This window comes from Pinus tabuliformis, chromosome 1_2, assembly GCF_031772625.1.
Source record: "Pinus tabuliformis cultivar Carrire ecotype Pingquan chromosome 1_2, CPIR1, whole genome shotgun sequence".
Classification (NCBI taxonomy): domain Eukaryota; kingdom Viridiplantae; phylum Streptophyta; class Pinopsida; order Pinales; family Pinaceae; genus Pinus; species Pinus tabuliformis.
In genome coordinates, this window is record NC_142298.1 from 72545632 (window position 1) to 72571851 (window position 26220).

The following is a 26220-nucleotide window of genomic DNA, read 5'->3' on the forward strand; positions in this document are numbered from 1 at the left end:
AGTTGAAACATTTCATTTCATGTTAGATATTCTTTGTTATTGTTTGGTTACTTGGTAATGGTAATGGTTACAAGTACAAGTTACAACTTTAGTGATCAATGATGATAAATGTTATATATCGAATTTTGAAAGCTTGAAACTTTAAGATTGATGAATCATGAGACTCGATATGTTGTATGTTACTAACTTGTGGACGTGGTTGATGAGGATTATAACTTCTAGATGATTGATGTTATATGGTTCAATCCATGTTTTTATGCTTTTTATATCTAATTCATCATTCTACATGCTTTTGTTGACATATATGCATCAAAATATATAAAAATATATATTATATAAAAATTCGCTCCCGATTCACTCCCAAACCAGGAGCTTTTGAAAATGTCGCTCCCTGCTTCCGCTCCCAAGTAACCTTGATTGTGCAATGAAGTTCCAAATGCTGATGCAGGAATGTTGATTCCAACTCATCTTCAAATAGGAATAAGTGGAGCACCTCCTGCAGCATGTGGGACATTGGAGGAGCCAGATAATTCCATCTGCAATTGGTATTTTACCAGACAAGAAATTGAGGAAAATTCTCCTTCAAGAAAGGATGGTATCAATTTGAGGAAGAAAACATATCTATGGAAATCATACTGCACCTACTTGCAAGATTTCAGCATGAAAATTAAAGTGCCTCAAGTAACCATAGCAACAGCTATTGTCCTTTGTCACCGCTTCTTTCATCAATCTCACATAAAGAATGATAGATGCATAACTGCAACTGCCTGCATGCTCATTGCTGGAAAGGTTGAGGAAGGACCTCCAACATTTAAAAATATGGTATTTTAGTCGTTTGAAATTCATAATAAGAAGAATCCTGAAATTATACCAACTATCAAGCAAACGGAGGTTTATGAACAGCGGAGAGATTTAATCGTGCTTGTGGAAAGAGTTATGCTGTCGACTTTGGGATTTGATACGAATGTTCAGCATCTTTATAAACCCTTTGTTGAAGCTATTAAGAAATTTAAGGTTGCTCAAAATGCACTAGCTCAAGTGGTATGGAATTTTGTGAATGATGGGCTGCGCGCATCTCCCTGCTTGCAATACAAACCTCACCATATTGCTGCTGGGGCCACTTTCCTTGCAGCCAAGTTTCTCAAGGTCAAGCTTCCCAATGATGGGGAGGTGGTATGGTGGCAGGCATTTGAAGTGACTCCACTAATCAAATGTTGGAGTTATACGAGCAAAATGGGCCTTCCCTTGCCTTGTGTGGAAATCTGGTTGGATAAATCAAAATTTGGGCATTTCACAAGCATATGCTAAAGCAGCTCCTACAAGTCGCTATTCTGAGTTCTCAAGTTACAGCATGTAGTTTACATGGAGGTGCTGATATTGAGGATTCGCAGCAGTTTTTGAATCCAGTTTCAAACAGCAGAGACTGAGAAAAGGAGATGGCTACAGTGCTCTTGTCCTCTCTGTATGCTGATGAGATTGAACCTGAGTAGGCTACCAAAGCTTTTAGCAAATTGATCAACTCAGCAGATGATTTGGCCTTGGATATCCCTGATGCAGTAGATGTTTTAGCATTATTTGTTGCTCGTGCAGTAGCTGATGACATACTTCCTCCAAACTTTCTGACCAAAACATTGAAATCTCTACCTGAGGATTGAAGGGAGTTGAAGTAATTTAGAAGGCCAAAAAAAGCTATTTATCAGCTCCTCTTCATGCAGGAATTATTGAAAATCGATGGGGTGGCAGCACCCACGTCACAGTAGAGGAAGTAGAAAAGAAGATAAGCGACCTACTAAATGAGTATGTTGAAAGTGGGGACAAGGCAGAAGCTTGACATGAAAGATCTGAATGTTCGTTTCTTTCATCATGAAGTTGTAAAGAGGGCTTTAATTTTAGCTATGGAACAAAGAAGTGCAAAGCCACTTATTTTGGCTCTATTGAAAGAAGTTGTTGAGGAGTGTCTTATTATTTATAACATCTTGTCAGATGTCAAAGGGGTTTGGCAGGCTTGCTGACACTGTAGATGATCTGTCACTTGACATAATTAATGCAAAAGACATGTTTGAGTCTTTATTTCTCAAGACAGCAACAGATGGTTGGCTTATTCCAGCATCTGTCAGGCCTATCCACAGTCAACTGGATGGATTGGTGGAACAAGATAATGCGAGGCTCTTCAAGGAAAGGGCAATAACTGTTATTCAAGAATACTTTCTTTGTAATGATATCTTTGAATTTGTGAGGAGTTTGGAAGATCTTGTTGCTCCTGATTTCAATGCAATTTTTGTTAAGAAGCTTATAGCATTAGCTATGGACAGAAAGTATAGGGAGAAAGAAATGGCTTCTTCCTTACTGTCTACTCCCTACATGGAAGTGTTTCTGGTTGAAGATGCAAAAGACAAAATCAACAAGCTGTTAGAGGAATTTGAGACAGGAGGTATTGGAGAAGCATGTCAATGTATTCGGGATCTTAATATGCCATTCTTTAACCAAGAGGTTGTGAAGAAAGCTTTGGTTATGGCAAAGGAGAAGAAAAATGATAGGCTGTTGAATTTGCTACAGGAATGTTCAAGTGAAGGTTTGATTACCATAAATCAAATGGTGAAGGGTTTCACAACACTTGCTGATAGCTTTGATGACCTAGTGTTGGATATTCCCAATGCTACGAGCAAGTTTGCAAGTTATGTTCAGTAGGAAAAAACAAATGGCTGGCAGAAGGGATTTTATACATCACCTTGAAAGGAGTTGCTTTCTCCTTCAAAATGTGAATTCATAACTTGTAGAACTCCCAGTTTACTTCTGCAGGGTTGATACAATGTTAGGATGCAAACAAATGAAACAGAAATTGGGTTGAAGTCTTCAAGTAACAGGAACATTGGCTTCCCAATGTGACCTTGGGATCCAGGGATTTTTATGAGGGACGGTTTATATTATAGCGGATTGTTTCGTGGTATGGCAGAGTGTGACAGTGATGCTGGGTTCCGTTGTGTTACAATGGTATAGCAGATATGCATTGGAGCATTTTATAGGCATATTTGGGATCTTGGTATTGATATAAAGGTTCTAGATTGCTTGAGCGCAAGCAATCTCAGGAAGGGAGGACTGTAATGTAGACCTTTCCAAATCATCACTTTTGGAGAACGACTCAGTAGCCCATTTGATACCTGTAGGCTATAGTCGGTAAAAAGGCGATCGATTAATTTAATTGTTTAAATACCATTTGGGTGAAAAAGCAACATGTAAAAGTGACATTGAATAATTAAATTAAGGTTATAAAAGAGAAACCCATGGCATTCTGATGACCATGGTATTCTGAAAATAAAAGAGAGACTGGAGCTCACTCTTTGGGCATGCTTGATTATATTATTGTTCTTTGGAAATTTGTTGGCTTCAAACTCTTGGACGAAACCCTAAGGGAATTCAGGTTTCAGTTTTGAAAGATTCAACCCTAGCCAGTAAGTTGGAGAGATCATTTCAGTTTCTCACATTGTGTAGAATTTCTTTGAAATTCTGCAACTGCTGTAGTGAACAAATCTAAAACTAATTGTTGCAGCAAGACACAGAATTTATCTACCAATTTGCAGCGGAATAGAAAAAAAATATAACACAATCACACGATAGCAAAAAACAAAAAAAATTCTAGGGAACCCTACTAGGAAAACCCTCTGCTAGTTGTAGAAATTTTAATGACAAAGTTTGAGCAAATAGAATTATTACAAGGCAAATTATTTCTCTATAGAACAAGCCCGTTCTCCCTGCTGGTACTTAACTCGAAACCCTACTTGCAAGAACCCTGTCCTTGGCTCCTAAATCCTTGTGCTGGCCCTGGAAACTTCCTCCTATTTCCTAGCACAGAAGAGGCTCCTATTTCCTAGGAATTTCTCCTAATTCCTAGCGCACACCAGCAAGAATTTCCTCCGCCAAACACTGCGTATAGGCTTCTCCTTCATGCTCTTCCTAGCTCTGCTAGCTCACACATAAAACTCATGCTCTCTATTATCTTGTCTCACAACCTTATGCTCACACAAAACAATGATCCAACTTTGTGCCTTCATCCTCATAAGAAATTTGACACATCTAAATCTGGCAAGCTTATTTTGGAACTCGGTATTGTGATTGACTAGTTAACTGAGCCTAAGTAACTCATGTAACTCATCCTAGCCACAAATAACCATTGAGACTTCTAACTCGCACTAGGAGACAAACAACTGAGCCTCCAACTATTCGCATGAGTTAAACTGCTTCATGAACTCATCCTAACTTTTAGGAACTCATCCTAACTTATAGGAACTCGTCCTAACTTATAGGAACTTGTGCATGTTAAAGAAAGACTATTTGTGGTCTCTTTGACTAAGGCATAAGTCAAAGAAGACCTTGCTCGCTACTATTTTCAACACTCCCTCTTAGCGAGGAAGGTGCTTCTGGAAGAACCTCGTCCACCTGGATCTATCTCAATACTACCATGATCTCCATTGTTGCAACGACTCCCTCTGAACTAGAAGACTTCCCTACTTTCTTCTGCGGAGCCTGATCTGAAGACTTGTTCTTTCCCACCATGCTCTGTGAGTCTATTACTTCAATCATAAGTGCCATGTACCTCTGTGGGTGCTTCTTCTAGCTAAAGGTGATATTGGAAGATCCAACTCTCTCCTGATCTCCCTTAAACAAATTCTCTGCCCACTTAGCTCGAACTCCCCCTATACTAGCAGTCTCTGACTAAGTGGATGCCTCCACTCGCCCTGGGCTAAGTTGTTCATCATCCTACTGGTCAACCCAACTGCCAACTAGCTTAGACTCAAATTGAAATACCAGCTAAGGCTTGATCTTGAGATCTTTGTCCTGCTCTCACTCAACTATCAGTTCTTTGCTCTGAGCTCTCCCTACCTTGTTGCTCAAGGTTGCACCTGTCTCTACCTGGAACCTATAGAGATTCTTCTTTCTTAACCTATTTGCTTCTTATATCTGAAAGCTAAGTGTTGGAGGTAAGCCTTACCTCTGTTGAAGATGACATCATAACCCTAGTCCTAAAGGGTAGCTACCAAAACAAGATTCTACTTTAATCCTAGGACATAGAGGACATCTCTGAGATGAGGATTACCTAACTCCCTCTGAAAACTGACATTGCCAATTCCTCTAGTTGCATACATGCCATCATCTCCTAGCTCAATTTGAAATTGCATGTCCTTCTCCTTCAGGTGGCTAAAACTCTTCTTGTTCCCAGTCATTTGGAAGGATGCACCTGAATCAATATATCATACACTGTTGTCCGTTGAGCTTGCCATGCAAGCTATCAATGAGAAATCTTTCTCGAACTGGGCCGAAAATGCATCTACCTCCATTGATGTAGGCTACATAATCCTTACTGGACACCTTCTTCCGCTTAGGGCACTTAGTGGCATAGTGTCCAAACTCATGGCAATGGAAGCACTTGATCTTACTTAGATCCTTCTTCTTGCTCTTCTAACTAGACTCGGCCACTCCTTGGCCCTCCTTGCCCTTGGCCTTGCTGCTCTTACTTGCCAAGGCAAAGTTCTCCTCGTCCTCTGTCTTCATCAATCTACCATCTCTGGTCCCTCTCCAGATCTCTTCCTGAACACAATCAGTCCATAACCTTTCCCAATAGGGAAAAAAATTTCTCTACCACTAACAACATCCTAGAACCCATACCAAGACTTGTGAAGTCCTAGAAGAGCAAAACTCACAAGGTCATGCTCTGGTACAGTCACACCCACACCACCTAGCTCATCTCGTACCTGAGTGAACTTTGACAAATATGTGACAATGGGCTCATCCTTGCTCATCCGGATACTCCTTAGCTTCTCCTTAAGAGCAAGCTTCCTGGTATCATTGGTACTCTAATATAATTGTAAGATGGCTTGAAACATCTCATATGTTGTCTTCTTCTCATGGATATGAGGAACTATATGATCTTTGAACCCTTCTATAATAATCCTCTTGGCCTTGATATCATTCTTATTATGTTGGGCCAACTGTTGGGGATCTTGTGGTGGTGGAATTGTGTTTTTGATAAACTCTCCCACCCCATTATCCTCCAATACTATCGTGATCCTCCCTTTCCAAGAGACAAAGTTAGAGGCTCCCTCTAAACAATGATTTGCTCTCAATCCTTCGTATGCCACCCTGCTTCCCTAGAGAGCTCTCCAACACCTGCCACTAACAACCTTGTAGCCCTTCACAATAGGCTGAGCTTAGGGCTCAATAAGGCAACTTCTAACAACACTCCTATATTGTAGAGCTTCTTGCCACCAAATTTACACCAACCTAGCAATCTCAACTCGAAAGGGTAAATAAAAAATACCTCTTTAGCTAACTTCTTTTTGTTGAAGTGTAACTAGGTTCGGCCTCATAAATGTAATTTTGATACTTGTACTTGTAAAAGAAAAGAATTATTATTGTTGTCATTATCAAGAAAGAATTTCTTGTCCATTTGATAGGTCAAGCACATGTTGAAGTGCTTCTAGGAAAGTCAAAGAGTCAATGTAACTATTGAAGATCCCTTGAGGGCAAGTTACACTATGTAAATATGTCTATGTCAAGTGAAAGTGTCATAAAATTGAGTGAAGACAAAATCCTCCAAGCAAGTCAAGCCTCCTCTTGTAAAGAATTAAATTCGGTCAAGCAAGTCGGCTCCATGTCAAGCTCAAGTCAGCCCTCTAAGAAGGTCATGTCAGCTCAAAAGGAAGGGACATAATCACTATAAGAAGGGCAGCTCAGCCTCACTAGAAGGACACACATTCGCTCTGAAATAAGAAGAAGAAGAGGTGCAAAAAAGTGAGGAGAAGAAGTCTCCTATACAGCGAAAGGAAGGCCGAGTAGGATATCTCTATTTTGGGTAAGAGGGATTGTCACACGTGCCAGATTAGGGCACACTTCCACAGCCACAAGTGATCTCTGAAATTAGCAAGGAACAAGGCTAGAGAAGGGTGCGAAGAAGGTAAGAGAAGATGTTTCTACTTCAGCGAAGAAGGTAAGAGACGATGTTTCTACTTCAGCAAAGAAGGAAGGGAAGAAGGCCGAGTTTGGAAGGACAATTTCAGGCCTTATTACAGTCACACGTGCGAAGAGAAGAGGCTCATTCTGCTGCCACATCAGACCTATTATTACAGTCATGCGAAGAAGCTTGTTTGGGCTAGCAAAGAGTGCTAAGTAGGCCTCTTACTTCAGCGAAGGAAAGAGAGCATGCATAGCTGCTATTCTTGAAGGTATCCCCTCACACGTGCGAAGAATTAGGGCCATACTATTGTTGTCCCAGATCTGCAACTACATCAGAGAAAAGAGCTCGGTTGGGTTAAGAATAAGGTCCTCTTCCTAATTAAGAAAGCCTACATCTCAAGCGAAGGAAGGAAAGAAGAATGTCCCTTCTAGGGCATGCAAACTAGGGTTGTTGCAGTAAAGCTATCAGTTGTCGAAAGAAGGACAAAGAAGGAGGACAAAGTGCTGCAAGAGGAAGTGATCTTGGATCAAAAGGAAAGGTTTGACTTGTGCTTGGAGGATCTTCTTGTCAAGGGTCTAGGGTTTGGCATTTGTCAATTGAAGCTTCAATAAGAGAAATTTGCAGAAGGGTTTTCCTCTCTAGGAGAGAGGTTTTGCCCTGGCTGAGAGCCAACATCTTGTGTTCTTGTTTCTTTTGTTTTGGTAACTGTTTGATGAAGTAAGAGAACACACACTAATAATAATAAGAGAAGATTGTGCTGATAAGAAAAGTAAAAGTTCTTCACAAGTAGTTATCATTGTCAGAAGAATCTCATCCTAAGCTAGATGCCCTAGATTCTTCAACATCGGAACAGAGCTAAGGAGACACATCAAGGAAGGGCATCTCAAGAACACAGAAGAATGAAGCATTAAGATTAAGAAGCAAGGGCACACAATGGTTGAAGCATCAGATCTACAAGCCAGAGTTCCAGATCCATCAAAGACAAGGAGGATTACCATATCCTCTCCGAGATCCATCAAGAAGGACTACCATCCTGGGAACAAAGAAAGAAGAAAGCCTTCCATCCAAAGGCATCTACAAGAAGGTTCATCCAAGAAGGGTTTACATCAAAGACTCATCATCTTCAAAGAAAGGTACTCAGATCCAACCCCTTCATTGAAGATCTTTAGATCTACACAAGTGAGAAGTTTTCATCACCAAGCAAATCTCTCATAGGGCCCCTCAAAGGAAGCATCTTGAAGAACTCCAAGGTCTAAGAAGTCAAATCATCAAATCTTCAAGGAAGCAGCAAGATCTCTTCATCACCAACACTCTCAAGTAAGTATTTTATGTCCTCTTCTGGAAATATCAAAATGTCTTTTTGCAAGGAAAACAACAAATTGGTTGGGACTACTAATTTCCTTGCATGGAAAAAGAGGACTGATCTACTTCTAAAAGAAAATGAACTTCTAGACTATATCAAAGGGAGTAGCATTGTTCCTGCTAAGGAACAAACTCAAGCCCTAACAAAGTATAATAAGGATGAAACAAGGGCTCAAAGGATTCTGATAGAATCCATCAAGGACCCTCTCATTCCTTATGTTTCCAAACTTGAAACATCCAAAGAAATCTATGATAAGCTGGTGGAGCTATTCTCAGTTAGTACAGCTAGAGACGTGATACTGTTGCGTAATGAACTATACAAAATGAAGATATCCAAGGAAGAATGAATAGCTCCCTACTTCATGAAGGCCTCTGAGATGATAGACTAGCTGCAAGAACTGGGAGACTTTGTGTCAAACAAAGAAATGACGATTGTGGTGCTCAATGCATTACCTGAGGAATGGGGCAACTTCACATCAAGTATATACGCCAAGAAGGAAGCTACCCCGTTGAATGAACTTTGATCTCTATGCAAAATTGAGGAGACTAGACTCAAAGCCAAAAATGATGTGGGATCAAAGGAGCAAGCATTTGCTGCTATGGCCAAGAGAAAAGGGAAATTTGGCAAGTTTGGTCCACAGAGAAAGGGTAAAAGAGATATGTCATAAGTCCAATGCTTTGGCTGCCAAGAGTATGGACACTTCAAGAGGGATTGTCCTAAGTTTAAGAAGGACAATAATAAGAGGAAACGAGAAGAAGCTCACATTACCCAAGAAGTAAAAGAAGAAGATAAGAAGCAGAAGGAGGACCCTCCAGATCTCTACTATGACTAAGAACAGCTTCTTCACGTAAGTCTTCTTTAAAGTTTGGGGTATCATAGGCACATGTAACAGTAGGATAGAATGCATGATTTATGAGAATGGCACCCTTAGGAATATAAGAGCATTATGAAGAGATAGCTCAGATAAAGATATTCATGTAGGAAGGATGTAGCCACTGGATAACCTCATCAATGCATAAAGGAATAATCATGATTAAGAAGAATTATCTTAGAAGGCCACTATCATCAACAAAAAGGAGCATTTGCAGAATGAGGACTATAATGATCCTCTGGTGGAATCTTCAATAAAAGGTTCATGGCTTTCAGGAAAAGCAGATGGCTCGATAGAAATTCCACTTATGGAGATTCAAGAAAGGATGATATTTAGGCAAGGAAAGATGTAGCAAAGCAAAGAAGATTGAAGTAATCTCAATCTAGGAAGCTGACAAAGGAAGCTGAGATGATCAAGGAAAGAATTAAGATGAGGTATGTATGCATCTATGTTTTTTAGTTAAGTCATGTCATCATTTGTATTAATGAGCATGGGGAATTGCTCTGGAAGCATGGTCGAGAATAGGGTAGATCTCTTTCATTAAAGATATGCATGAAGGCATGGTTCACACACTGATAAAAGTCCACATGAGGAATGACCTCATATAGAATATGAGGTGATTGACTAGAAAACCTATAACGAAGCATATGAGATAAAGAGATCTGGGATGAAAGGACACCATGGACACTAGGAATCAACATCTGACAGATTTGCTGAAGGAATCTCCGGGGAGAATGCACAAGAATTCTAACAAAGGAAGAAAAAGATCAAAGGACCCTTAACACCTGGAAAGGCCTTGGAAATATGAAAATGCATGATGTTGATTCAAGCCAACAAGATGTCATGATGGAAAGCCATCCGTAAGGTACTACTTGATTTAATGTTATATTTTGATTTTTTCTTGATTAATATCTAGATGGGATCATGCAGGGCTACTGGAATAAGGGTTGTAAGTGAGTACAATTAGCATTCATGTGGTGGATGGAAATTCCTGAAAGAAACATGATGAGGAAGAAGCTTCAATCAATTGAAGAAGCTTGTTTGGGCTAGAAAAGAGTGCTAAGTAGGCCTCTTACTTCAGCGAAGGAAAGAGAGCATGCATAGCTGCTGTCCTTGAAGGTATCCCCTCACACGTGCGAAGAATTAGGGCCATACTATTGTTGTCCCAAATTTGCAACTACATCAGAGAAAAGAGCTCCTCTTCCTAATTAAGAAAGCCTACATCTCAAGTGAAGGAAGGAAAGAAGAATGTCCCTTCTAGGGCATGCAAACTAGGGTTGTTGCAGTAAATCTATCAGTTGTCGGAAGAAGGACAAAGAAGGAGGACGAAGTGCTGCAAGAGGAAGTGATCTCGGATCAAAAGGAAAGGCTTGACTTGTGCTTGGAGGATCTTCTTGTCAAGAGTCTAGGGTTTGGCATTTATCAATTGAAGCTTCAATCAGAGAAATTTGCAGAAGGGTTTTCCTCTCTAAGAGAGAGAGGTTTTGCCTTGCCTGAGAGCCAACATCTTGTGTTCTTGTCTCTTTTGTTTTGGTAACTATTTGATGAAGTAAGAGAACACACACTAATAATGATAAGAGAAGATTGTGCTAATAAGAAAAGTAAAAGTTCTTCACAAATAGTTATCATTGTCAGAAGAATCTCATCCTAAGCTAGATGCCCTAGATTCTTCAACACTTTTGTGCTTCTTTGGTCAGGTCTAGCTTGTTTCTCTAAGATTCCTCGACCCCTATTTAGGGCACTTGAACACATGCACCAGCCCTCCAGTCTCGGCCTCTAAATCTCCACAATTACTACGTTGATCCTCTACTATAGGTCCTTCACTCCTGTGCAACTCTACAAGGTATCTCGGCTCTTCTTCCGCTCCCTTCTAGGACTTTCGGCCCTCTAAGACATAGATTTGGCCTACCTACGTGCACAAAAGATGGCAACGGCTTGTATCAAAGAATAGACCCTTCAAAATGTGAACAAATCTGCCCATAACTCCTCCTTATCCACTCAGCCAACGCCCTATCTAATCTAGGCCTCGTCCTTCTCTTCTTGGAAAAGCTCCTATAGGTTGCAACTCCTCAGATTAGACGTCTTCCTCTTTGATGTATTGCACTTGTGATGTATTAATCAACTTATGTTGGTCCTTATTTTGTTCCTTGCTCGATAAAATGTAGAATTTCCTTGAAATTCTGCAACTACTGTAGTGAGCAAATTTGAAACTCATTGTTGCACCAAAACACAGAATTTTTCTACCAATTTGCAGCGGAATAGAATAGAAATAAAACAGACACACAATAGCAACAAACACAAAATTTTCTAGGGAACCAAATGGGGAAAACCCTCTACTAGTTGTAGAAATTTTATTGACAAAGTAAGAGAACAAGCTTGTTCGCCCTACTAGTACTTAGCTCAAAACCCTGCTTGCAAGAACCCTGTTCTTAGCTCCTAAATCGATGAGTTGCCACTGGAAAATTCCTCTTATTTCCTAGCGCATAGGAGGCTTCTATTTCCTAGGAATTTCTCCTAATTCCTAGCGCACACCAGTAAGAATTTCCTCTTCCAAACACTACATATAGGCTTCTCCTTCACGCTCTTACAAGCTCACACACAAAACTCATGCTCTCTATTGTCTTGTCTCGCAACCTTGTGCTCATACAAAACAATGATCCAAGTTTGTGCCTTTGTCCTCCTTATAACAAATTTGACCCATCTAAACCTGACAAGCTTATTTTTGGAACTCAATCTTGTGATTGACTAGTTAACTGAGTCTAACTGACTCATGTAACTCATCCTAGCCACAAATAACCATTGAGACCTCTAACTCGCACTAGAAGATAAACCACTAAGCCTCCAACTATTCGCATGAGTTAAACTGCTTCATGAACTCGTCCTAACTTATAGGAACTTGGGCATGCTAAAGAAAGACTGCTTGTGGTCTTGTTACCCACCACCTGTGGGTAGTGTATATAAGAATTTTTTTTCTCCTAGATGGTCCTCAAGAAACAACCAGCAACCCCTTGTAGCCACCAAATAGCTCGATGTGCCATTATCTCTGCCACTTGAGCCAACCATGTGGTCCCTCGCCTACTTGTTATGATTGTACATTTGAAGGTGGGCCCCCCCACCCCGAAGGTATGGAGTTTCATTGGTATACTTGAGTAATTTTCCTTACTTGTCATGGGCACTTTTGAGCATGGATTAGGGGGGGATTCGGCAGAAAGATTGGGCTAGGTCTATACTCTTGTCTCCATTACCTGATTTTGTGGTTAGCCTTGTATCCTAGTCACACAGGATCTCCTTTACAGGCCATTAGCTTTAGGGATCTCCTTTACTGGAAATCCCGATTTTGGTTGCGTGGTCTCGAACCCCGACAACATATATATCACTCTCTTCCACTTATTTTAGCCCCATTCATCTCTTTTCCCATCTAAATCCACATCGGGTTAGCCTCTCACTCCCCTTGTCCACACCTTAGGTCAGGCCTGAAACGATGCCCGGAGGTTGATGCAGCTAAAAAAAAAAGCATAATTTGGCCACTATCAACAGGAAATGTACCCCAGAATGTAAAGGATGGTTGGGAAATACAAATTTATCACGTGGGTAAAAGCTAAGCATGAGCTTTACCCCTTATCCATGACCATCACCCTGGTTCCTATGGGCACTAGGTGAGCCCCCTGTATCATTAAGGAACCCATGATTGTCCCAACTCATGGTGGGTGATGAATTTCCCCACCTTAAGGGGGTATCCATTTCTATATATTACACAACATGCTCTCATCCCCTAGAGCCCTGAGCAATTATGAAAAAAAATCAATCAAAGGAAAAAGGCATATGAAGAAGGGTGGAAAAACAAAGGTCGGGGTAACTCATGTACCACAATTTGCTCCCTCCTACACTCGTATACCCAGGTGTGGGCTTCCCTTATTATAACTACCCTCGTACCATGACATGTGGTCTAGATGATTCCCCTAACCCCTACTCCATTCCATCACCATATCATTCGCCACCTACCACTTGGGGGATGTACCATGGACATGTCACCCCATTTAAAGGTTGAAACCACCTAATAGGGTCCTTGATTAACCCCCTTATTGAGCTTGGAGACACTTGTACATGCCAAAGCCCACTATGGAAGGGCATGCCACCATGAAGTGCCCCATTGGTTCCATGACTTGTAAGCTCTTTTACTTGATTATTCTAATGATTTGTTGTATTGGAGGGCAAAGGGACGCATTGGATCTTATGCAAGATTGCAGGTGGGTCTCCATTTGGGGCTTGGTCTCCCTATACGGGATCCTAGCCCTCTAGAGGGCCACATTGGCACTTGTAGGGTGAGCATTAAGAGCCATGGGCCTCAACCATGGTAGATGCCAGAGAGTACTTCATGGATCCCTAGCACCACTCATTGATTGCTCGTGTTCCACCTTTTGGATGAGGATGATGCACCTAGTTCACCATGCCCAATCGGCTCCATACTTGAACCATACACTTGGCAGATGATTCTAGGTCTAGATGAGGGTTTCTGTCATCATCATATCCCTTACAGATGGTTTACAAGCATTATCGATCCACTTGGAAACCCATGAGGATGTCCTTGCACCCCCACACACACTTGGAGCACCACAAGGATTTGCTTAGAAAACAAAGGGCCAACCCCTTGTCCACTATGTTTGAAGTCAATTCTCACATCTTAGCACCCTATGGACTTCATTAGGCCTCCTCAAAGGCCCAACGACTCACTTTATTGATCATTCTACCCTCTTGAGAGGCTTATTCTTATGTTATTGAGCTATCTTGGTGGGCTTGTCACTAAGGGATGTTATTATTGCACATTATTTTATTATTTGGGGCTCAATTAGGCCAAATTAGGCAAATCAAACTCATTAGTGATTGTATAAATACAACTGAGGTGATTCATTTTGATCATCATCACTTGGATTGGATTAGTATCTCTTATGACATTTTCACACTTTTTGTAGGGATGAATTTTTGGAGCTTTTCTTGATGCACTATGATGTTTGGACTTTGCTATTGTCTTTGGAGCTTCTCTAATGCAAAGTTGATAAATGGTTATACTCTCTCTCTCATTTAAGTCAAAAATTTGATGTTATTCTTGTTACCTTTCTGGTTATCTACATGTATGTTGTTATCTTTATTCTTCTATGGGTTAAATGTAATGCGAAATTCTTCTGGGACCTTGAATAAGTGATTAATGCATGTGTTAACATTTGAGGGATTGGGCGAATGTTCCTAGAGGCACCTCTTAGGTTAAAAACCTTGAAACTTTATCTCCTTTGCAAATTTGAAGTATACATCTCTATTGATCTAGTTGTTTCCCTTGGAGAGGCTAGCAAAGATCAATTAGGGCTCCTTAGCTCACAAAATTTCATGATCTATGTGTATCTTGACTCCATTAAGCCCAAGCAATAAGGCACTGATCCTCGTATCCCTTTGGTGGTCAAAATAACATTTATTTTCTTTATTTCTTCCAATTTTATGCCTAACCCTAGAAGGTCTCCTAGGGCATCACACGAAATCATTTGTAGCCATCCAAAACCCTTGAAAATTGGTCCACTACTGCATTGTAGTTTGCTCAAGAGGTCCTCCAAATTTCAAGCAATTCCGATGGTGGAATCCCAAGATATAGCAAGCCCTAGCCACAAGACCATTTCTTGCCCTAGGTTGATTTTGGGTTAGTGACCTCATTAGGATCATTGCATCTAAATCTCAAAAGAAAATTTGTCCTTTGATCCTCTTCTCTTCCCTAATTAGGTCAAGCCCCTCCTTGGTTGATCAATTCCACTTCCTTGACCTAATTCTAGGTCCACTTGGTCCCGTGTGGTCCCACAACTTTACAACTTCAACTCCGCAAAGATCACATAAAGACCAAGTCTCCATAAGGATTTCTAGGCCTAGGAATCATCTTTACAAGATACATTCCCAAACCCTAGCCTCGAGAATCCTCTTAGCCCTTCATAGAGAGCCTATCACCTTGCTTTCCAAGCAAGAAAGCCATACAATTGAGTCTCTCTTACGAATAGGCCTTGGGAATCACCCTTTATCCTCTCATTGACACATCCATTATTGTGATTCGTCTTATACCGAGTCTCCTCCCATTGGTGAAAATTCGTAAAGAGTAGGGAATCTTAGGTGAGGTGACAATGGGCTATTGCTCCATTGTTGCCCTTGACCTAGTGGTTGCCCTATAGGACCCCCTCCTAGGACCCCTATTAGTTTGAGCGGTAACATTTTGGCGTCGTTTCCAGGGACACGAGACGTGTCTTGTTTCCCTTACGACATCATTGACATATCATTATTGGCGACTCCATTGGAAGAACGAAGCCCTAGTTCTTCATTGAACTTCAAAGTTAATGTTTGTAGGGTGAAGCAAGCATCTATCAAGGCATTTTAATTCACTCTAGTGACTCCATTTTGATCCTAATATGCAAAATCATAAAAAATGGATTATTGTCAAAGAGAAATTACCCTTGGCTCTCCATTAGCTAAACTCAATGATCAAGATCTTCAAGAACTACGAAAGGATGTGGACAAACATGCTGAGTTTTATGAAGATTTATTGGAAAACATGGGTAAGGAATTCATGCTCAAGTTCCATAGGTAAACACAAAAACAACTTTTCATAATGATGTGTGCTTATGAGAAGGATCCTAGTCATCTCTTTGACTTTGTTGGCCTAACCTGTGCTTTCAATATTCTGACTGACCTAATCAATGAAAAATATTATAATCAATCGCAAAGCCCCACACAATGTAGCCAATTGGATGATCAAGGTGACATTAAAGAAAGTTCAAGTGTGAAGGATATCATGAAAGTGAGGAATATATGGAATAAGGGGATCCATCTAGAGAAGGTCATGATAGCCATAACACCATAGAGGACCTTCAGGATGCATACCTAAGAATTGAGAATGTGCATGACATAAGTGAGAGCCCCATTGAAGATCATAAGGGTGAACATGATGAAATGGAGGCTTACATTCAAGAAAGGAGGTTTGAAGATGTGAGTATTGTAGCTTATTGTGAAGATGACATTTCTCATTTCTTGTGCATTAATGAGGGAAAATGGGATGTGGGCAGCCATCATTTTGACAGTGACCCTATTTATGACACTGACACGGAAAATGAGGTTGAAATTGATTCTCCTTTTCTCCAGAACATTACTCATAATGATATACCTACTCACACCATTGAAAGGGAGGATTGTGGTTTTCCCTCACACAGAGAAGGTTTATTGGAAATGACAGGGCCCATTTATGACATCGATGATGACATTGATGAAGGCCTTGTTTTCTCATACTTTCCCCGAGATCCCGATAGCATAGCTACATTACCCCTGAGCCTGCACCTTGCCCTTTCTCACATTAGCACCATCATTGATGATCCTTTTTCCCCTCCTAGGTATGATGTTGAGGAAGATCTATCCATTAGTTATATCCCTCCTCCCACCTCATACCCTCAAGACTTTGAATATGATCATCATGAGAAACCTACTTGTTGTGTCTCCCCTTGTCATCAGTTTCCATTTCCTCTCGGTGATGACCCTATGGTGGTCATAAAACTTGACATTAATGATGGGGACCATAATGGGGATGATATGCCTGAGGTTGTTATCCACCTGAGATTTATGAGATTAATTGTTGATATCTCTATATTTTGGTTGGAAGAAAGGATATTGTGGTATAGATTGCATCCCTTGGCTCCCTCTTTCCCCATGATACTCCATGTGTGCTCACTTCATTTCCTTGCCTCCCGCCCTTGTGACCTTCCATGTTGTCATTCCTACCCCTGCCTTTAGATCTATTGCATGACTGAGCATAAGGGCAGTTGCTTTCATATTGACTAGATGATATGTTGGTTACATTGGGTTTATGATTACACTTAGTATTTGGGTGATCTGACATGCATTTTAGGGTAGGATGCATTGCATGCTCATTTTTCTCATTAGAACTAACATCATATGATATTTTCATGATAAATTAGATGCATTTAGATTAAATTTGCATTTTACTTTCTTGCTGATTTTTATGGCCTAATATTAAGCATGGGTGATAAGACACCACAAAAACATGTTGCCTCGTTACCTGGTCTTTGATATGTGCAAGGTACAGGTCTATGGTACCAAGAGATTGTTGGTGTTTTCATGACCTCCTGTTCGAGTAGCTTCATGCACCTCTTTGAGAGCTCATGTCCTAGTTGGAGCCAGATGTTACCCACCACCCGTGGGTAGTGTATGTTATCACTCAGTTTTTTCCCAAAAGTTGTAAAAAAGGGAATAATGTTGAGGTAACCACAGAGCAATCTTTTAGATACAGAATCTAGCCAATCTGTATCCAGAGAGGGCTCTCTCTTTATGATTTAGCTTTGTTTTTTAAAGGTTTTAGGCTAGTTATGACGTTCAAGGGTTTTGTTTTGAGTTTGAGTGATGAGATTCCATAGAACAAAGAGAGACAGAACAGTTCAGTCCATTAGGCATGATGGAGTCAAAGAAAATGGCTTTCTGGATTTGGTTTCTTAACAGAGGATGGTTTCACATAGCAAGGTAGTCAAACGGGAAACAAATGAAGGATTGAAACAGATGGAAGGGGCTCAAATGGGTGAAGGGCATTTAAGAATCCTTCAACATATTGAAAGAGGGAAAATGGATGATTATTGACAAAGAGCAGTTAAGAATTCTTTAACAAATAATCAACATGAGAGAATCAGGAAACAGGAGCAATTAAGATTTCACTGCTTATTCTAATTCTAAAGAAAACACAGAGAACAATAAAGACTGAATACAGAGTGCAATCAAGCAAATTCTGAAATTAACCTTTTTCTTTATCATTCAGATTATGAAACACAGATGATATAGTAAACAAGAAAACTGTAAAACACAAGATATAGGGGACTTATTGATCCGGAGGTTGATTCAAGAATTCTGTGACAAGTCCTCTGCTTCAATTCTTCATCCAGTATGGCCAGACAACAGATGTTTCCAACAGCTCTTTATTCCAAAAATTCAGTGTTACAGCAGAGTCTAGGAAATCCACACACCACACAGACCACCCCAATACTCTAATGGAGGGGGTATTTATACACAAAAATATGTACAACCTATATCTCATAACAACTGTGAGATAATATCTAGGTTTAACTAATAAGAGTTTTTACAAGTAAAATAGAAACAGCTAACTGATGTTGTGCTGGAGGCAGGCCTTTAGGGTTCGGCTTGCAGCTGTCTTCTGTAGTAGCTCTGCGCCGACTGCCTGTCTTAAATGTGCTCTTTAATTCTGATCTGTTGCTTTTAATTTTGCTCTGACACTCTTTATTGTTGATCTGATACACTTTGATGCTTGAACTGATACTCTTTGACTTGTTTTGATGCTCTTTAATGTTGAACTGACCCCTGCTCACCGTTGTCTGGCATTCCGCCCAAAATTTCCTTTTTCCAAGGGTAACGGTGTAACTATGGAAAAACACATGTTTTTGGGGCACTGGAGGTTGTTCTGCGCCTTTTGATTCATAAAATCTTTCTGTGGTTGGTATGCTAACTTCCTGCGGAGATTGCTGAGAAGCCCTGGTAATTGATGCGCTGATAGCCATGTATTGAGAAAATTCACAGGTACCTGTGTCAAAAGAGGAGGAAACCGTATACTGGAGGGTCGGTTGACAGGCAGAGGAGCTCGTTGATGGAGCCTTTTCTGGTCTGAAGGCGGTCGAGAATGAACTGCGAACTTGGTAGATATCATGCCTGGAGCGCTGTTCGCAGAGAAACATATCAAAAAATGACCTTTTTTTCCCTTTTATTTGACAAAATGGAGTTTTGGCAGGAATGTTTGATTTGGAGGACGGATGACGTCAGCAGAAGTATGGGGCCGATGACGTGGCGGGTGATGTGGCGATGACATCAGCAAAGGCCAGCTGACGTCAGCGGATGACGTCAGTGGAGGGCAGTGGTAAGCGGTTTTGCCCGCACCGCTTTTGGGGCTGGGCGGTTTCGAGCGAAGGGCGAGCGATCAAGTTGGATGAGTGACGCGTGTCCTTGGTACAGCGGCAAAACCACCGGTTCCCCGCGCGTTAACGTTTGGCGGTTATGGTGGTCGCGAAATGATCGTCCACCGTCGGATGCATGGGCGGAGATCTCACGGCGGACGGGTAGGGAATATGGCGGAAAGTTAATTGCTGCGGTCCCGACCTATTAAAGCATGTTTTAATCATATCGGGGTTGTTTTCATTGGTCGGGGGAGATGCTATTAATTTAACCCAGGTGGTTAATTAACCCATTATGCGCGGGAAGGTTATGGTTCTTAACAAACTCCAAATAAGTTTATCAATTCCATTTTTGAAATGGTGCTAATGTTATATTTAACCAGGGGCGGGGATATTAATATTTGGGGGTTTTTTAATGTATTTTATATACAATACGGGATTGGGAAATAAAGTATGGGATTTATATAATAGTGTTAAGAGTTAATATGAAAAAATAAATGAAAGCGACAGCACTAAGTTATAATCTTGGGCTTAGGATTAAAAAAAAAGGGGTTCTATGAGGAATATTTGTCAATTTCCTAAGTAAACTAAGGCTTTTACTTAGACAGTGGATGAAATGGAAGGAGTGGCTTTTTAGTGATATTTAAGAAAATCTTAATATTTTGGGGAGAAATTAGTGAATGATTAGGGAAAAGTATGAAGGGGAGTTAGTTATGAAATCTTGCCTCACTTGAGCTGCTCCAAGTGAAATATCCGCCTGGCACTTGTGATAGAAGTGAAAGTTAACACATTTTTTAAAAACATAATCCATCACAGGTATCATTCTGCAACACCATCTACCTACCCAGCGTACTTTACCTAGCATTTTTTCTTCTTTCTATGAGTGCACTTACACTGGCAAACCCTTATCAACTTTTCTTTTCTTTTGCATGGGAAGCCTACCTAAGTCTGCATTTATTACATCCAAGGGCTCAGATTAAACTGTTGAGCTCTTATGCTTCTCTACCTATCTACTTATCTGCCAAGATTGAACAGTTTGGTCAAATTTTATTCTCTATCTCTAAAACATGAAATTCAAACATGAACTAGCCAAGATTAAGCTGTTTGGCCATTCATCAATTGTGGCATGAATTAACAAGTTGCACACAATGCTTTATTTACAGAAAATGAAAAAGTAGTGGCTTTTTGGACTTGCACATTTTCCTGGTCTTTCTTTATTTGGGGTTCATTTCTTTTTCTTTTTTGACCATTTTATTCTTTTTACCCTTTGATTTTTCTTTTAGGGTATACCCTCTTTACATTTTTTACATTTTTTTATTTTTTGATAATATGGAAAACCTTTACAGCAAGGAAAGGGATGAACATATTACAGAGCTCAACCAGTCAATCATGAAATATGACACCTATTGGTATAGGAGTATAACGGTGTATATAAGAGAATTTTTTTCTCCTAGATGGTCCTTAACCGGCAGCCCCTTGCAGCCATCAGATAGCTCGATGTGTCATTATCTCCGCCACCTGAGCCAACCATGTGGTCCCTCGCCCACTTGTTATGATTGTATGTTTGAAGGGGGGCCTCCCAACCCCGAAGGTATGTCTTTTCATTAGTATAGTTGAGTAATTTTCCTTACTTGTCATGGACACACTTTTGGGCATGGATTGGTGGGGGGATTCGCCGAAAAGAGTGAGCTAGGTCTGTACTCTTGTCTCCATTGCCCGATTTTGTGGTTAGACTTCTATCCTAGTCCCATGGGATCTCCTTTATTGGCCATTAGCTTTAGGGTTGGCACTACATGGGAAATCTCGATTTTGGTTGCGCGGTCCTGCTCGCCGACAAAATATACATCACTCCCTACCACTTATTTTAGCCCCATTCATCTCTTTACCCATTCGGGTCCACATGTGTTCAATGGGTCCACATAGAGTTAGCCTCCCACTCCCCTTGTCCACACCTTGGGTTAGCCCTAGAACGATGCCCGGAGGTTGATGCAGCTACATTGAAAAGAAAAAGCATAATTTGGCCACTCTCAACAAGAAATGTACCACAAAATGCAAAGGATGGTTGGGAAATACACATTTAGCACGTGGGCAAAAGCCAAGCGTGACCTCTACCCCTTATCCATGTCCATCACCCTAGTTCCTATGGGACCTAGATGAGCCACCTCCATCATTAAGGAACCCATACTTGTCCCAACCCTTGGTGGATGATGAATTGCCCCAACTTAAGGGGGTATCCATTGTTATATATTACACAAAATGCTCGCATCTCTTGGAGCCCCAAGCAATTATGAAGAAAAATCAATCAGAGGCAAAAGGCATATGGAAAAGGGTGCAAAAAAAAGGTCAGGGTAACGCATGTACCACAATTTGCTCCCTCCTACACTCATATACCCAAGTGTGGGCTTCCCTTATTATAGCTACCCTTGTACCATGACATGTGGTATGGATGATTCCCCTAACCCCTACTCCACTCCATCACCATATCATTTACCACCTACACTTGGGGGATGTACCATGGACATGTCACCCCCTTTAAAGGTTGAAATTGTTGAAAAGTGTAACTAGGTTCGGTCTTCATAATGACATGTAATTATGATTTTCTGTAATGTGATGTAAAGAAAAAAAATAAATTTATTATATTGCTTGCTTTATGGGTTTCACGAACAAGAGATTTTATTTTTGAGTCAAGACTCCCATTGAGAGTCTTTAGGAATTATTTGTCTTCTAGTCATAAAAGTATAGAGTCATTGTCATGTAATGAAGTCATGTTACACGTTGTAAAAGGTCAAATTTGTCTATGTAAAGTATCCTTCAAGACCTTGTCACTTATCCTCTTCAAGTCGGCCTACAACGATGGAAGAACATGCTAGAAGAAGTCAGCCTAACTCTTGAGATCATGTGGGCCTAAAGGACATGAGAAGAAGTGTATATATAGCCACACTCAGCCTCACTCAAAGGCAAGCAACTCGACTTGCATTCAATCAAGCAGAAGTGCGAAGAAGAGGTCAAGAAGAAGTGCAAAGAAGTGGTAAGGAGTTTCTTCTAGGCATGCAAAGGAGAGGTTTCTTCTGGACAAGTGAAGGTAAGGTTTCTTCTGGACAAGCGAAGAAGAGGTTTCTTTAGGGCAAGCGAAGGAGAGGTTTCTTCTGGGGCAGCAAAGGAAGGATTCTTCTGGGTGACCGAGATAGAGATCTAGAGACTGAGTTTCTCTAGAGGAAACCAATGAAAGCCTAGAAACCGAGATTTTCTAGAGGAAGTCGAGAAGGAGTAGTGTGAAGAATAGAGACAAAGTTTCTCTAGAAGGAGCCAAAGAGAGCAGTTTGAGATCAAGAAGAAAGTCGAGAAATGGAAGAGGCAGAGCATCAAGGTTAGTGACAAGGTTCTTGGGAGGATACTAGAGTCAAGGGTCTGTGTCATGGTCTTGGTACTCATCAATTGAAGATCTAGAAGAAGAATTTTGATCGGGTTTTCCTCTCAAGAGGTGAGAGGTTTTGGCCCTGGATGACAAGCCTACACACTGTGTTACTTGTCTTTTAATGTGCATATTGATAATTGTCTTGATGAAAAGAACACAATAACAATATAACAAAGAAAATATTATGAACTAAGAAGTAAAAGTACATCACAAGTAATTATCAAGCAAAGAAATCTTTTAACTATTCATGTCCTAGATTTCTCAACATGGTTTCAGAGCTTAGGTGCTAAAGACATCAAGCAGTGATCGTAGCAAATTCAAGGGCAACTAAGGACAAGATCTTCAAAAACCCTAAAACGAAGAAATATACTCTTAGCAAGAATCTTGAAATTATCTTCAAGAAGGAAGCAAGAAGAAAGACCGAAACCCTAGAAGAACTCCAGAGATGATGACTCATACATCACCAAAGAAGTGGAAGCTCTTCAAATCGAAGGAAGATTAGATCGAAAGGCAATCTTCTCTCTATTGAAGAAAGGATCTCATTTGAAAAGGATCATCCTAAAGAACACAGTCTTCCCTCGCTGAAGTAAGAACCTTCTTAAAGGGATCATCTGAAGCAACAAGTTCGTCATCAAGTTGAAGATTCTATCTTCACAAGTAAGTACCCTTTTATAATCTAATATAGTAAAAATGATTTCATGTTTCAAGGAGAACCATAAGGTGGTTGGATATCAAACTTCTTGCATGGAAAAGAAGGATAGACATAGTCCTCAAAGTAAATGAAGTCATTGATCATGTCCATGGAAAGGTCTCCAAGCCATCCGAAGAACAAGCATTATCTGAATACATGGGAAGCGATCTCAAGGCTCAAAAGATTCTTAAGGAATCTATCAAGGATCCTCTCATTTCCCATGTAGCCAAGTTAGAGACATCTAAAGAAATATATGATAAACTGGTAGAACTTTTCTCTGAAAACACGATAGGAAAGATCATATCACTTAGATCTGATCTATATAAATTGAAGGTGTCAAAGAATGAAGAGATATCGTCATGCCTTTCAAAAGCATCTCAAACAAAAGGTGAATTGCATGATCGAGGAGAGATGGTATCTGATAACGAAATAATCTCTATTATTCTAAATGCATTGACTGATGAACAAGGTAGCCTCATATCTACTAAGGAAGAGGAAGTTATCCCATTCATCAAATTACGGTCTCCCTACAAGGCAAAAGAAGACAGATTGAAGAAAGAAAGTAACAAAAGATCAAATAGAAGGGATCAATTAGTGACAAGAAGAAAAGGGAAATTTGGAAAGTTTGGTACTCCAAAGAAAAAGAAGAACATGGCCAAGGAAAGATGTTATGGTTGTCAGAAACTTGGGCACTATAGAAGAGACTATCCTAAACGTAAGAGGGACAGGGAAGAAACTCATATTACTAAGGAAGTGAAAGAACCTTAGACAAAGAAGCTTAAGAAGGAAGAAGCAAAAAGATCTCTACTATGACTGAGATGATCTTCTTCACTAAGAAGGTACTTTCCACTTGTAATTTATAGATAGGAAGCAATGTAAATAAGATAGGATGCAGCAAATTAGAAAAGAGCATTCTGATAGAAGCATTAGAAGTAAGAGCTCTTGACATGGGAAGCAGAAAGAATGTTTTGAATAGATTATATGGAATAAAGGCTCTTGGAAACCTCATTGAAATAGAAAGAAGTAGATGTCATCCTCGACTGGGATCATCATACAATAGTCAATAAGGAAACATCTGCTAGGTGAGGATATGAAAGATCCTCGAGTTTCTATGATAGAATCCTTACCAAAGGATTCACCGATTAAGATAGAAAGCAAGAAGTTTCATCGGGAATTCCAACTCATGGATTCAAGGGATGATGGTATGATGACATAACAAGAAAGCAAATCTAAAGGATAAAGTCCTTTCATTCAAATGTAGCTGCTACAAGAAGTCTGGATGTCCGAAAGAAAAGATGAGGTATGTATGCTTACATAATATATTATGAAAGTCATGTCATATGATTGCAGATAATATGGATCACTATTTCCATCTTGGGCAATATGATCAAAGGAAAAAAGGATCTCTTCCTCTGAAAGATTGCAGAAAAAGCATAAGTCGCACTAGATGAAATCAACATAATATGTTCTCATATGAATCATGAGGAAGCTGACTACAATTGAGGAACTCTGATTGGAAACTCCTGGGAGTGAAGTATGAAAAAGAAAGAAACGGATCGTGATAATATGCAACGAAGGAAGAAGGCATTCAACATCTGAGACCAAGAAGATTTGACTAGAATATCTCCCAGAAAGATGTGAAGATTCTGATAGGAGTCGGAAAAAGATGGAGACCCTTAACAATGGATATCTTTGGGAGATGTGTCAATTTGCATGCAAGATGTTGATACCTATAGGAAGATGTCATGATGAAAGGCCATCACAAAGGTAATTTTGATTTAAGTGTTCATCTCTTATATTTGAACTAATATTTGGATGGGCTTACGTAGGACTGCCAAAGGGAAGATCTGTGGATGACTTCCAACAGGACCATATTGAAGGATGTAAAGATCCTTCCGGAAAATATGGCATGAAGAAAGCAGTATGGCATGAAGCAAAGCCAGATGGAAAACTGATGGATCACTTTCTGATGAAATGAAGGCATGACTAACTCATGGATGAAAGTTATGGATGGTCTGTGCCCTATGAAGAAGTCCCGGAAAGATGAAGACTCCATGACAAAAGAAATTGATGACATCGAGGAAGAGAGGAGTTCTTCGGATAGCTGGTTGTTCCACATGAGGAGTTGCAGTAAGTCCCTAGTTAAGAGGGAAACTGAAAGAAGTTTCTTAGTTGGAAGAAACTTGGACATTGCTAAGCCAAGAGGGAGCTTAGGTACATTCCTTTTTGGTAGGAATGAGTACATTCCTTTATTGGAATATGCCCTCCCTGTTTGAGAGGGAGAGATAGATATGTCATTATGGTCTTCCCTTGGGAAGACAGAATGGAGGATTTGGGTAATCATTTGGCATTCGTTACTGTTTGAGAATGAGATAGGGCATCCAATAAAAGAGTAGTCATGGAGGACGAATATTGTTTGATGGTTGGGGAGTCCAAGATAAGTATATTCCTCATGGAACACACCCTGAGTACCTGGGTAGGGGATGTTCCGAGAGAGACAATGATGAGAGTGTCTATAAATCATTGGTCTCACCAACATTGAGCTCATATCTTATGGAGAGAAGGAGTTGTTAGTCAAGGCCTTGCTATGTAACGATGTTGGTTGATATGATGCTATACAAATGAGTTACCAATCTGAATTCTTCTTATGAGAAATTTTTCAGATTGAGAAAATCCAATTACCATTATGAATACCTCAATAGTTAAAAGGGAGTGTTGGAAAGTGTAACTAGGTTCGGTCTTCATAATGACATGTAATTATGATTTTATGTAATGGAATGTAAAGAAGAAAAATAAATTTATTATATTGCTTGATTTATGGGTTTCACGAGCAAGAGATTTTATTTTTGAATCAAAATACACTGTTGTGCTTTGTCTTGGGAATGCATTTGGTTTTCAATGTTTTCAACTGTTTGAATTTTTGAATCAAGACTCCCATTGAGAGTCTTTAG

General features: G+C 40.2%; 1 protein-coding gene and 2 pseudogenes across 1 annotated transcript in view; 2 read left to right on the forward strand and 1 right to left on the reverse strand.

Moving 5' to 3' along the window:
- Positions 1 to 26220, reverse strand: part of LOC149204475 (uncharacterized) — a 110915-nt gene that overhangs the window by 18643 nt on the left and 66052 nt on the right. The window lies entirely within an intron of this gene.
- LOC149204476 (cyclin-T1-5-like) lies at positions 451 to 1308 on the forward strand (annotated as a pseudogene).
- On the forward strand, positions 1363 to 2688 carry LOC149204477 (MA3 DOMAIN-CONTAINING TRANSLATION REGULATORY FACTOR 4 pseudogene; annotated as a pseudogene).